The following is a 12745-nucleotide window of genomic DNA, read 5'->3' on the forward strand; positions in this document are numbered from 1 at the left end:
GCCCAACTTTACTTAGGGCTGCAGTGTCCACCATACTTGAGGCTGCAGTGTCCACCTGACTTAGGGCAGCAGTGCAGGCCCCCCTTAGGGCTGCAGTGCGGGGCCTCCTTACGGCTGCAGTGCCCAGCATCCTTAGGGTTACAGTGCCCAACATACATAAGGCTCCAGAGCCCAACCTACTTAGGGCTGCAGTCCCCACCTTACTTAGGGCTGCAGTGCCCAACTTCACTGTAGCACTAAGTAAGGTAGGCAGTACAGCCCTAAGTAAGGTGAGCACTGCAGCCCTAAGAAAGGTGGGCACTGCAGCCCTAAGAAAGGTGGGCACTGCAGCCCTAAGTATGGTAGGCCGTGCGGCCCTAAGGAGGCCCGGCACTGCAGCCCTAAGTCAGGTGGACACTGCAGCCCCAAATATGGTAGGCACTGTAGCCCTCAGTAAAGTTGGGCACTGGATCCCTAGGGAGAACCCAGCACTGCAGCCTTAAGGAAGCCCGGCACTGCAGCCCTAAGGAGGCCCGGCACTGCAGCCCTAAGTAAGGTGGACACTGCAGCCCTAAATAATTGGGGCAATGCAGCCATAAGGAAGTCGTGTTCTGTAGCCCTAATTAAGGTGGGCGGTGCAGCCCTAATTAAGGAGAGCACTGCAGCCCTAAGTAAGGTGGGCACTGCAGCCCTAAGTATGGAAGGAACTGCAGCCCTACGGAGGCCCATCACTGCAGCCCTAAGTATGGTGGGCACTGCATCCCGAAGTATGGTGGGCACTGCATCCCGAAGTATGGTGGGCACTGCAGCCCTAAGTAAGGTGGGCACAGCAGCCCTAAGTAGGCTGGACAATGCAGCCCTAAGGAGGCCCGGCACTGTAGTGCCTAAGAAGGTGGAGCCCTAAGAAAGGTGGACACTGCAGCCTTGAGAAAGGTGGGCACTGCAGCCCCAAGTAAGGTGGGCACTGCAGCCCTAAGTAAGGGGGGCACTGCAGCCTTAAGGAGGCCCGGCACTGCAGCCCTAAGGAGGCCGGGCACTGCAGCCCTAAATAAGGAGCGCACTGCAGCCCGAAGTAAGGTGGACACTGCAGCCCTAAGGAAGCCCACTAATGCAACCCTAAGGAGACCTGCCAGTGCAGCCCTCAGGAGGCCCAGCACTACAGCCCTAAAGAAGTTGGGCACTGCAGCCCTGAGTAAGGTGGGGACTGCAGCCCTATGTAAGGGGGGCACTGCAGCCTTAAGGAGGCCCGGCACTGCAGCCCTAAGGAGGCCGGGCACTGCAGCCCTAAATAAGGAGCGCACTGCAGCCCGAACTAAGGTGGACACTGCAGCCCTAAGGAAGCCCACTAATGCAACCCTAAGGAGACCTGCCAGTGCAGCCCTCAGGAGGCCCAGCACTACAGCCCTAAAGAAGTTGGGCACTGCAGCCCTGAGTAAGGTGGGGACTGCAGCCCTATGTAAGGGGGGCACTGCAGCCTTAAGGAGGCCCGGCACTGCAGCCCTAAGGAGGCCTAGCACTGCAGCCCTAAATAAGGAGGGCACTGCAGCCCTAAGTAGGTTGGGCACTGCAGCCCGAAGTAAGATGGACACTGCAGCCCTAAGGAAGCCCAGTAATGCAGCCCTAAGGAGACCTGCCAGTGCAGCCCTAAGGAGGCCCAGCACTGCAGCCCTAAAGAAGTTGGGCACTGCAGCCCTGAGTAAGGTGGGGACTGCAGCCCTAAGTAGGTTGGGCACTGGAGCCTTATGTAAGTTGGGCACTGTAGCCCTAAGGATGCTGGGCACTGCAGCCCTAAGTCAGGTGGACACTGCAGCCCCAAGTATGGTGGGCACTGCAGCCCTAAGTAAAGTTGGGCACTGGATCCCTAAGGAGGCCCGGCACAGCAGCCCTAATGAAGCCCGGCACTGCAGCCCTAAGGAAGCCCGGCACTGCAGCCCTAAGTGAGATGGACACTGCAGCCCCAATGAGGTGAGCACTGCAGCCCTACGTAAAGTTGGGCACTGCAGCCCTAAGGAGGCCGGGCACTGCAGCCATAAGTAAGTTGGCTACTACAGCCCTAAGAAATTTGGGCTCTGCAGCCATAAGTAAGTTGGGTACTGCACCCCTAAGCAAGGCGGGCACTTCAGCACTAAGAAAGCTGGGCACTGCAGCCCTAAGAAAGGTGGGCACTGCAGCCCTAAGTATGGTAGGCCTTGCGGCCCTAAAAGGGCCCGGCACTGCAGCCCTAAGTCAGGTGGACACTGCAGCCCCAAGTATGGTAGGCACTGCAGCCCTAAGTAAAGTTGGGCACTGGATCCCTAAGGAGAACCCGGCACTGCAGCCTTAAGGAAGCCCGGCACTGAGGCCCTAAGTAAGGTAGGCACTGCAGCCCTAAGTAATTTGGGCAATGCACCCATAAGTAAGTTGTGTACTGCAGCCCTAATTAAGGTGGGCAGTGCAGCCCTGATTAAGGTGAGCACTGCAGCACTATGGAGGCCCGGCACTGCAGCCCTAAGTATGATAAGCACTGCAGCCCTAAGGAGGCCTGGCAGTGCAGCCCTAAGGGGGCCCAGAACTGCAGCCCTAAGTAAGTTGGGCACTGCAGCCCTTAGTAAGGTGGGCACTGCAGCCCTTAGTAAGGTGAGCACTGCAGCCCTAAGCAAGGTAGGCACTGCAACCCTAACTAAGTTGGACACTGAAGCCCTAAAGAGGCCAGGCACTGCAGTGCTAAGGAGGACCAGCACTGCAGCCATAGCGAAGTTGGGCACTGCAGCCCTTAGTAAGGTGGGCACTGCAGCCCTAAGAAGGCAGGGCACTGCAGCCCTAAGGATGCCGGGCACTGCAGGCCTAAGCTAGGTGGGCACTGCAGCATTAAGGTGGGCACTGTAGCCCTAAGTAAGGGGGGCACGGCAGCCCTAAGTAGGTTGGGCACAGCAGCCCTGAAGAGGCCTGGCGCTGTAGCCCTAAGGAGACCCAACACTGCATCCCTAAGCAAGGTATGCACTGCACCCCAAAGTAAGGCAGGCACTGCAACCCTAAGTAAGTTGGGCACTGCAGCACTAAATAAGTTGGGCACTGCAGCCCTAAGAAAGGTGGGCACTGCAGCCCTAAGTAGTTTGGGCGCAGCAGCCCTATGTAAGGTGGCCATTGTAGCCCTAAGGATGCTGGGCACTGCATCCATAAGGAGGGCCGGCACTGCAGTCATAACGAAGTTGGGCACTGCAGCCCTAAGTAACATGGGAACTGTAGCCCTATGTAGGTTGGGCCCTGCAGCCCTATGTAACGTGAGCATTGCAGCCCTAAGGATGCCGGGCACTGCATCCCTAAGGAGGGACAGCACTGCAGCCCTAAGCAAGGTGGGCACTGCAGCCATAAGTATGGTAGGCACTGCAGCCCTCAGTATGTTCGGCAGTACAGCCCTGAGTAAGGTGAGCACGGAAGCCCTAAGTAAGGGGGGCATTGCAGACCTAAGAACAGTGGGCACTGCAGCCGTAAGTAGGATGGGCACTGCAGCCCTAAGAAGGCCTGGCACTGCAGCCGTGAGGAGGCCAGGCACTGCAGCGCTAAGTAGGCCCGGCAATGCCGCCCTAAGGAAGCTCGGCACTGCAGGCCTAAGGAGGTCCGGCACTGCAACACTACAGATTTGGGCACTGCAGCCCTAAGGAGTCCCAGCACTGCAGACCTAAGCAAGGTGGGCACTGCAGCCCTAAATATGGTAGGCACTGCAGCCCTAAGGAGGCCCGTCACTGCAGCCCGAAGTAAGGCGGGCACTACAGCCCTAAGGAGGACCGGCACTGCAGCCCTAAGGAAGTTGGGTACTGCAGCCCTAAGGAAGTTGGGCACTGCAGCCCTAAGGAAGGTGGGCACTGCAGCCCTAAGGAAGGTGGGCACTGCAGCCCTAAGGAAGCCCGGCAATGCGGCCCTAATTAAGATGAGCACTGCAGCCCTAAGTAAGGTGGGCACTGCAGCCCTAAGTAGGTTGGGCACTGAAGCCCTAAGTAAGGTGGACACTGCAGCCCTAAGGAAGCCCAGTAATGCAGCCCTAAGGAGACCTGCCAGTGCAGCCCTCAGGAGGCCCAGCACTGCAGCCCTAAAGAAGTTGGGCACTGCAGCCCTAAGTAAAGTTGGGCACTGGATCCCTAAGGAGGCCCGGCACTGCAGCCCTAAGGAAGCCCGGCACTGCAGCCCTGAAGAAGTTGGGCACTGCAGCCCTAAGCAAGGTGGGCACTGCAGCCCTAAGCAAGGTGGGCACTGCAGCCCTAAGAAGGGTGGGCACTGCAGCCCTAAGAAGGGTGGGCACTGCAGCCCTAAGAAAGTTGGGCGCTGCAGCCGTAAGTAAGTTGGGTACTGCAGCCCAAGGGAGCCCCGTCACCACAGCCCTAAGAAAGGTGGACACTGCAGCCTTAAGAAAGGTGGACAATGCAGCCTTAAGAAAGGTGGGCACCGCAGCCCTAAGGAAGGTGGGCACTGCAGCCCTAAGGAAGCCCGGCATTGAAGCCCTAAAGAAGTTGGGCACTGAAGCCCTTAGTAAAGATTGGCAATGCAGCCGTAAGTAAGGTGGGCACTGCAGCTCAAAGTAGGTTGGACACTGGAGCCTTACGTAAGGTAGGCACTGTAGCCCTAAGGATGCCGGGCACTGCAGCCCTAAGGTGGCCCGCCACTGCAGGCCTAAGAAAGGTGGGCACTGCAGCATTAATTAAGGTGGGCACTGTAGCCCTAAGTAAGGTGAGCACGGCAGCCCTAAGTAAGGTGGGCACGGCAGCCCTAAGTAGGTTGGGCACTGCAGTCCTGAAGAGGCCTGGCACTGTAGCCCTAAGGAGGCCCAACACTGCATCCCTAAGCAAGGTAGGCACTGCACCCTAAAGTAAGGCAGGCACTGCAACCCTAAGTAAGTTGGGCGCTGCAGCACTAAATAAGTTGGGCACTGCAGCCCTAAGTATGGTAGGCACTGCAGCCCAAGGGAGCCCCATCACCACAGCCCTAAGAAAGGTGGACACTGCAGCCTTAAGAAAGGTGGGCACCGCAGCCCTAAGGAAGGTGGACACTGCAGCCCTAAGAAAGGTGGGCACTGCAGCCCTAGGAAAGGTGGAAACTGCAGCCTTCAGAAAGGTGGACACTGCAGCCTTCAGAAAGGTGGGCACCGCAGCCCTAAGGAAGGAGGGCACCGCAGCCCTAAGGAAGCCCGGCACTGAAGCCCTAAGGAGGCCCGGCACTGAAGCCCTAAGGAGGCCCGGCACTGAAGCCCTAAAGAAGTTGGCCACTGAAGCCCTTAGTAAAGTTTGGCAATGCAGCCGTAAGTAAGGTGGGCACTGCAGCTCTAAGTAGGTTGGGCACTGGAGCCTTACGTAAGGTAGGTACTGTAGCCCTAAGGATGCCGGGCACTGCAGCCCTAAGGAGGCCCGGCACTGCAGGCCTAAGAAAGGTGGGCACTGCAGCATTAATTAAGGTGGGCACTGTAGCCCTAAGTAAGGTGGGCACGGCAGCCCTAAGTAGGTTGGGCACTGCAGTCCTGAAGAGGCCTGGCACTGTAGCCCTAAGGAGGCCCAACACTGCATCCCTAAGCAAGGTAGGCACTGCACCCTAAAGTAAGGCAGTCACTGCAACCCTTAGTAAGTTGGGCGCTGCAGCCCTAAGAAAGGTGGTCACTGCAGCCCTAAGTAGGTTGGGCCCAGCAGCCCTAAGTAAGGTGGGCATTGTAGCCCTAAGGATGCTGGGCACTGCATCCGTAAGGGGGGCTGGCACTGCAGTCATAACGAAGTTGGGCACTGCAGCCCTAAGTAACGTGGGAACTGCAGCCCTATGTAGGTTGGGCCCTGCAGCCCTATGTAACGTGAGCATTGCAGCCCTAAGGATGCCGGGCACTGCATCCCTAAGGAGGGCCAGCACTGCAGCCCTAAGCAAGGTGGGCACTGCAGCCGTAAGTATGGTAGGCACTGCAGCCCTCAGTATGTTCGGCAGTACAGCCCTAAGTAAGGTGAGCAGGGAAGCCCTAAGTAAGGGAGGCATTGCAGACCTAAGAACGGTGGGCACTGCAGCCCTGAGGAGGCCCCGCACTGCAGCCCTATGGAAAGCAGGCACTGCAGCCCTAAGTTGGGCACTGCAGCTTTAAGCAAGGTGGGTGCCACAGCCATTAGTAAGTTGGCAGTGCAGCCCTAAGGAGGCAAGGCACTGCAGCTCTAAGTAAGGTTGGCACTACAGCCCTAAGTAAAGTGGGCAATGCAGCCCTAAGTAAGGTGACCACTGAAGCCCTAAGTAAGGTGGGCACTGCTGTCCTAAGAAAAGTGGGCACTGCATCCCTAAGTATGGTTGGCACTGCAGTCCTAAAGCGGCCTGTCACTGCAGACCTAACTAAGGTGCAGAATTCAGCCCTAAGTAAGTTGGGCACTGCAGCCCTAAAGAGGCCAGGCACTACAGCCCGAAGTGAGGTGGACACTGCAGCCCCAAATAAGGTGGGCACTGCAGCCCTATGGAGGCCGGGCACTGCAGCCCTAAGCTAGGTGGGCACTGCAGCATTAAGTAAGGTGGGCACTGCAGCCCTCAGTAAGGTCGGCAGTGCGGCCCTAAGTAAGCTGAGCACTGCAGCCCTAAAGAGGCCTGGCACTAGAGCCCTAAGAAAGGCGGGCAAGGCAGCCCTAAGAAAGGCGGGCAAGGCAGCCCTAAGAAAGGCGGGCAAGGCAGCCCTAAGAAAGGCGGGCAAGGCAGCCCTAAGAAAGGCGGGCAAGGCAGCCCTAAGAAAGGCGGGCAAGGCAGCCCTAAGTAGGCCCTGCACTGCAGCTCTAAGGATGCCCAGCACTGCAACCGCGAGGAGGCCCCACCCTGCAGCCCCAAGATCTGCACTGGAGCCCTAAGATCTCCAGTCCAAGGGCAAGTTCTCCGCTCAAAAAACCAACTTCTCCATTGAAACATTAAGTTCTCCATTCAGACTATGTTGTCCAGTCAGAGTTCTCCTTTGAAACACTAGCTTCTCTATTCACTAAGACCATCATTCAGAAAGTAATTTTTCTATTCAGAAACCAAGACCATCTTTCTGAGAGATGGTTCTCCACTCAGACACTATGTTCAGGACTCTGAAACTAAGTTCCCCTTTCAGAGACTAAGACCAGCATTAGGAAAGTAACTTCACCATTCAGAGACTAAGTTCACCATGCTGAGAGTAAACCAGCATTCAAGACTATGTTCACCATTCTGAGACTAATACTGGTACTCTAAGTTCACCTTTTGAGACTAATTTCTCCATTCTAAGACTAAGACCGGCCTTCTGAGACTAAGACCGCATTCTAATACCGACACCAAAATTCTCATACTGACACCAGCTTTCTAATACTAATAGCAACACTCTAAAACCCACACTACCATTCTACAACCAATCCCATTTACATTGACCTTGCATTTAGTTTAGACTGCCACACCAAGACTCAGAATTTTGTCCCTAATGAATGACAACAGCCCCAACCTGACTTCAGAACTCTTCAGGAGCTATGTTCCCAAGAACACTGAAAATGCCCTGCCTGAGAAAATCCCGTCCCGCACTGGCCTGCGCCTGAACATAGGCGATGAACATCGCCTCTCTGACCAGCCGGGACCCAAGAAAAAAAACCCAGCCGGGGGAGGAAAAAACCCCTCCCCCGGCTGGTTTGTTTTTTTTTTTCCCCTAAAAATCCAAAAAGAACTCCTTTAGTCTACAACACACTCCCCACACACAAGTAAAGCACTAAGCTTACACCGAATGCATCGCCCTCCAGCTCCCTGCCACCTCCCACAACTACATGCCATGGTCACAACATTTCCTAAGCAAACACATATACACACACATGCAAAGAGAACACCATAGACTCTGTGACACCAAAAAGACAAAGTCTCTCGTGGAAGACCACTCCCAAGATGGAATGCTCCGTCTGTCTCGATCGCCAGTGGGTCGATTGGACAGAGACAGTGAGGCTCCCGCAGAGCCCCAGAACAAAGTCTGACGTAACTGCGATTCCAACACCAACCGCCGAAACTGCTGTGACGGTCCGGCTGTGAACCCGACTCTGAAACTGTAATTGTTGTGATGAAACACCCTCCCTTTCCCTCTCCTCCGTGCTACCTTTCAAGCCCTTTCCTGCCGTCCTGACCTCATCTCCTGCCCTCCAGCTCCAAAAAGGAGCCTATCTATTCAGGTTCCGTAGTGGCGTGGGTCTCATGCGAGCTTCATGGTTTGGAGCTCCCATGTCACGGTCCCGAAAAAGTTTCCTAAAGGTGCTCCGGGGCTCCCCTCCCTTGCAAGACTTAAGAGAGTAGAGTCGAGTGACTGTCGCTCTGGTCCTGCAGTCCAGACTGACCCTGCAGTCATCCTCTTTACCTCCCCGACTCCCTGCAAGTACTCATCCGACTCCAAAGGCGACTGCACAGCAGCTGCAGGAATGACCATGAACCCCTCCATCGTATTGGGCTATGGTGTCAATCGCCAGCCTGGTGTAAAATCCTCTTAGCTTCGTACATCCCCTCTAACTGTGCGGCTTCACCTCTCCCGATTCCGATGTAAAACCTGAAAAATAAATAGAAACGGATGTGTGCCGACACAGTGCTTGAAATGTCGGCCTTCTCCATGCTAAGCCCTCCCGCAGCTGAGTTACATCACCCTTTGATGTTTCCACCTGCTCTGTCCTGCCTGCAAATCGCCAGAAAAATGCAAATAAAAAAATGCTTAAAAACTAAAAACTATTTTGCATTGAGCTGCTGCTTCAGCCGGTTAATGGCCTCTCACTTTAACTGTCAAGATGGCTGGACAGAGTCAGCTCTGGGAAAATATACATTAAAAGAACAGAGCTGTAAAAACAACCTGGAGCTATGTCCCGAGAGACTACTGAACTTGAGACTCTGCAGCACGACCCCCAGCTGTGCTTTAGACTTATAAAGCGATAAAAGCTCAAACTGAATAATAACCTGCTCCCTTTAGCTACCCAAAGACACCGCCTCTTTAACAGGCTCACTCCCCCACCGACCTTACGACTCCTTCCTGCCCCTCTCCGGACCCCTTCTTTTAACTCACTTTTTACAATGGCAGAGGTCCAAAGCCACACTTGAGACAAACCCTTTTTGGCTCACCAGTACATTCCTTCTCTAGCCATATACCTTTCCTTCATCTGCAAAAGAGAACAGGAATGATACACAGTTAACCAGAACATCAAGCAAAATTACCTTTGCCTTGACTCCTCCCCCTGAGAGAAGCTGTGGGGTTCTTCTTGCCTCACCACCACTGCTTATAAATATAACACCTAAAAAAACCTCTACATAAAGGTGCTTACTAATGCATACACTAGTAAGCCCTAACATGACCTGAAGGTCTTTACTGAAACAAGACCATTTCAAACCCACCCCCAAAAAACCCACCTGAAACAAACCACAAAGCTCTAAGGCCAGAAAACCGGAGCAAACACCAGAGAACTTACCCAGATGAAAGCTGAACCACAAATGAGCCCCCTGAGGAAAGGCTGTGCCTCATATACCACAAGCCCCACCCACAGCTCCTCCCTCAATGGGCTGGGGCAGGTGAGTAGCAAACCACCACCTGGGATAAAAGCACCCTGATAAGCCACAGCTGGGTCTTTGTATTACCTGGCTCTGGTTCTGTGGCTGCTCCCTGGTTGTTGGGTGAGTGTCCTGCCTGTTCTGTAACTTCTCGCCGTTTCCTCCATGGGTGCTCCTTGGCTTTGATTTTCTTAGGGCTGCAGTGCCCACCATACTTAGGGCTGCAGTGCCCACCTTACTTAACGCTGCAGTGATGGGCCTCCTTAGGGCTGCAGTTCCTTCCATACTTAGGGCTGCAGTGCCCAGCCTCCATAGGGCTGCAGTGCTCACTTTAATTAGGGCTGCAGTACCCAACTTCCTTATGGCGGCAGTGCCCAAATCATTTAGGGCTGCAATGCCCAACTTACTTAGGGCTGCAGTGCCCACCTTACTTAGGGCTGCAGTGCAGGGCCTCCTTAGCGCTGCAGTGCTGGGCTTCCTTAGGGCTGCAGTGCTGGGCCTCCTTAGGGAGCCAGTGGCCAACTTTACTTAGGGCTGCAGTGCCCACCATACGTGGGGCTGCAGTGTCCACCTGACTTAGGGCTGCAGTGTCGGGCTTCCTTAGGGCTGCAGTGCCTGGCCTCCTTAAAGTTGCAGTGCCCAACTTACTTAGGGCTGCAGTGCTCACCTTACTTAGGGATGCACTGCCCACCTTACTTTAGGCCGCAGAACCGAGCCTCCTTAGGGCTGCAGTGCCCACCTTACTAAGGGCTGCAGTGCCCAACTTCGCTATGGCTGCAGTGCCGCTCCTCCTTAGCACTGCAGTGCCTGGCCTCTTTAGGGCTTGAGTGCCCAACCTACTTAGGGCTGCCGTGCCCACCTTACTTAGGGCTGCAGTGCCAAACTTTACTTAGGGCTGCAGTGCCCAACTTCTTTAGGGCTGCAGTGCTGGGCCTCCTTAGGGCTGCACTGGCAGGTCTCCTTGGGCTGCATCACTGGGCTTCCTTAGGGCTGCACTGCCCACCTTAGTGCTACAGTGCCCAACATACTTAGTGCTGCAGTACAGGCCTCCTTAGGCCTGCAGTGCCGGGCCTTCTTAGGGTTCCTGTCCCGGGGCCTCCTTAGGGCTGCAGTGCCCAACTTACTTAGGGCTGCAGTGCCGGGCCTCCTTAGGGCTGCAGTGCCCACCTTACTTAGGGCTGCAGTGCCCAACTTTCTTAGGGCTGCAGTGCCGGGCCTCCTTAGGGCTGCAGTGCCTACCATACTTAGGGATGCACTGCCCAACATTCGTAATGCTGCAGTGCCCGCCTAGCTTTGCGCTGCAGTGCCTAGACTTCTTAGGGCTTCAGTGCCACCTTACTTAATGTTGCAGTGCCGACCTAGCTTTGGGCTGCAGTGCCAGGACTTCTTAGGGCTGCAGTGCCAACCTTACTTAGGGCTGCAGTGCCCACCTTACGAAGGACTGCAGTGCACAACTTCTTTAGGGCTGCAGTGCTGGTCGTCCTTAGTGCTGCAGTGCCGGGCTTCCTTAGGGCTGCAGTGCCGGTTCTCCTTAGGGCTGCAGTGTCCACCTTATTTGGGGCTGCACTGTCCACCTCACTTCGGGCTGCAGTGCCTGGCCTCCTTAGGGCTGCAGTGCCCACCTTTCTTAGGGCTGCAGTGCCCACCTTACTTAGGGCTGCACTGCCCACCTTAATTAGGGCTGCAGTACCCAACCTACTTAGGGCTGCAGTGCCCAAATCATTTAGGGCTGCAATGCCCAACTTACTTAGGGCTGCAGTGCCCACTATACGTGGGGCTGCAGTGCCCAACTTTACATAGGGCTGCAGTGCCCACCATACTTAGGGCTGCAGTGCCCACCTTACTTAGCGCTGCAGTGATGGGCCTCCGTAGGGCTGCAGTTCCTTCCATACTTAGGGCTGCAGTGCCCACCTTACTTAGGGCTGCAGTGCTCACCTTACTTAGGGCTGCACTGCCCACCTTAATTAGGGCTGCAGTACCCAACTTCCTTATGGCTGCAGTGCCCAAATCATTTAGGGCTGCAATGCCCAACTTACTTAGGGCTGCAGTGCCCACCTTACATAGGTCTGCAGTGCCCACCTTACATAAGTCTGCAGTGCCCACCATACTTAGGGCTGCAGTGCCCACCATACTTAGGGCTGCAGTGCCCACCATACGTGGGGCTGCAGTGCCCACCTTACTTAGCGCTGCAGTGATGGGCCTCCGTAGGGCTGCAGTTCCTTCCATACTTAGGGCTGCAGTGCCCACCTTACTTAGGGCTGCAGTGCTCACCTTACTTAGGGCTGCACTGCCCACCTTAATTAGGGCTGCAGTACCCAACTTCCTTATGGCTGCAGTGCCCAAATCATTTAGGGCTGCAATGCCCAACTTACTTAGGGCTGCAGTGCCCCCTTACTTAGGGCTGCAGTGCCCCCCTTACTTAGGGCTGCAGTGCCCAACTTACTTAAGGCTGCAGTGCCCACCTTACTTAGGGCTGCAGTGCCCACCTTTCTTAAGGCTGCAGTGTCCACCTTTCTTAGGGCTCCACCTTCTTAGTCACTGCAGTGCCGGGCCTCCTTAGGGCTGCATTGTCCAGCCTACTTAGGGCTGCCATGCCCTTCTTACTTAGGGCTGCCGTGCCCTCCTTACTTAGGGCTGCAGTGCCCACCTTACTTAGCGCTGCAGTGATGGGCCTCCGTAGGGCTGCTTTTCCTTCCATACTTAGGGCTGCAGTGCCCACCTTACTTAGGGCTGCAGTGCTCACCTTACTTAGGGCTGCACTGCCCACCTTAATTAGGGCTGCAGTACCCAACTTCCTTATGGCTGCAGTGCCCAAATCATTTAGGGCTGCAATGCCCAACTTACTTAGGGCTGCAGTGCCCACCTTACTTAGGGCTGCTGTGCCGTTCCTCCTTAGTGCTGCAGTGCCGGGCTTCCTTAGGGCTGCAGTGCTGGGCCTCCTTAGGGAGCCAGTGCCCAACTTTACTTAGGGCTGCAGTGCCCACCATACGTGGGGCTGCAGTGTCCACCTGACTTAGGGCTGCAGTGCCGGGCTTCCTTAGGGCTGCAGTGCCTGGCCTACTTAAAGTTGCAGTGCCCAACTTACTTAGGGCTGCAGTGCTCACCTTACTTAGGGATGCACTGCCCACCTTACTTTGGGCCGCAGAACCGAGCCTCCTTAGGGCTGCAGTCCCCACCTTACTAAGGGCTGCAGTGCCCACCATACTTAGGGCTGCAGTGCCCACCATACTTAGGGCAGCAGTGCCCACCATACTTAGGGCTGCGGTGCCCACCATACTTA

General features: G+C 55.5%; 1 long non-coding RNA gene across 1 annotated transcript; it reads right to left on the minus strand.

The window, feature by feature from the left end:
- Positions 1-6719: 6719 nt before the first annotated feature.
- On the minus strand, positions 6720-9428 carry LOC136004019 (uncharacterized). The gene is made up of 3 exons (XR_010608210.1): positions 9387-9428; positions 8987-9080; positions 6720-8482 (listed from the first exon to the last, which is right to left on the minus strand). It is a non-coding gene; the product is annotated as an uncharacterized LOC136004019 (long non-coding RNA).
- Positions 9429-12745: the final 3317 nt, after the last annotated feature.

This window comes from Lathamus discolor, chromosome 24 (assembly GCF_037157495.1).
Source record: "Lathamus discolor isolate bLatDis1 chromosome 24, bLatDis1.hap1, whole genome shotgun sequence".
NCBI lineage: Eukaryota > Metazoa > Chordata > Aves > Psittaciformes > Psittacidae > Lathamus > Lathamus discolor.